The 1,079-nt window shown below is 55.2% G+C and overlaps 1 pseudogene; it reads right to left on the bottom strand.

The window, feature by feature from the left end:
• The window catches only part of LOC101583909, a 3,160-nt pseudogene extending 2,453 nt beyond the window's left edge, over positions 1-707 (bottom strand).
• Between the last annotated feature and the right edge of the window lie 372 nt (positions 708-1,079).

Raw genomic sequence — 1,079 nt, 5'->3', positions numbered from 1 at the left:
GCAGTTCTTCATCTTCAAGATTCCTCTTGGGAGAGAAGATGATGTGGACAAGAAATTCCCAGTCCTGTGCAACAAATCATCTTCATCCTCTTCACTTTCATCCTCTGAAGATGTCTTCCGTTTACTCGTCTCTGCCCAGGCTGGTACTCCCCCCATGGCATGCTGGAATTCTTCTTTAAGTCTCTGCTGAAGCCTCTCTTTTGAAAGTTTACTCTCTCTGGCGTTTTTCATATCTTTCCGAAACCGGTTGTTCTTCATGTCAACCATTTCCTCATCTCCATCTTTTTCATCCACCCAAACTGGCTTCTTCCGAGGAAAACTACCTTTTGCTTCATTTTCCACTTCTGAGTCATCTGAGTCTTCCTGTACCTGAACCCGGGCGCCCCGCAGCTGCCGCAGCAGCGCGTCCTCGTCGTCCTGGGCATCGCCGAACACCAGCTCCTCCAGGCACCGCTCCACTTCCGGTTTGTCCTCCTCCAGCGTCAGGCGGTTCCGCAGCCAGAGCCGTCTCTCCTCCTACGTCGCTGGATCGCAGCGGCCGCCGCGCTCTGCCGGGCAGGCAGCGTCCTCTGGGATGAAGGGGCAGCATTTCGGGGCGGCCCGCCCGTCCCCGCTCTGGATCTTCGGACCGGCTTCGTCAGGGTCTTCAGTCCCTGCCTCGCGCCAGCTCTCTGGTGCAGTTTCGTTAGGCTCCTCCGTTCGGGAGGCTTCGTTGGGTTTGAGAAGAAACACAGACCTGCACTTGTTCTGAGTGGTCTCGAGGCCTGAGATTGCATTTTGCTCCTTGTCTCTACCATTTCGTATGGCACTGACCTCTGCCCTTTGATGTAGAGCTTTGGTGTAGTTATAACCTTAGCACCTCCCGAAATCCGGGTGCAGATCTGTAAGTTTGAGTTTATCCAGTGATGACTGGCCTGGGTCTAGCTGCTGTGTTCAGCTCCTTCCTGCTGCAGCCCTTGGAAGTGAACCTGTTGTGCTCCTCTGGCACAGCACTAAACCTGTGGTGCCCTTCTGGTAGGCTCCTGGCCCAGGGGGCCCAGAGAAGAGCAGAAGCTCTCCCACGCTCTAGTCGGGTCTGG

This window comes from Octodon degus, unplaced genomic scaffold (assembly GCF_000260255.1).
Source record: "Octodon degus isolate 3935 unplaced genomic scaffold, OctDeg1.0 scaffold00726, whole genome shotgun sequence".
NCBI lineage: Eukaryota > Metazoa > Chordata > Mammalia > Rodentia > Octodontidae > Octodon > Octodon degus.
The sequence above is the reverse complement of the archived record's forward strand: the minus strand, read 5'-3'. Positions and strand labels throughout refer to the sequence as shown.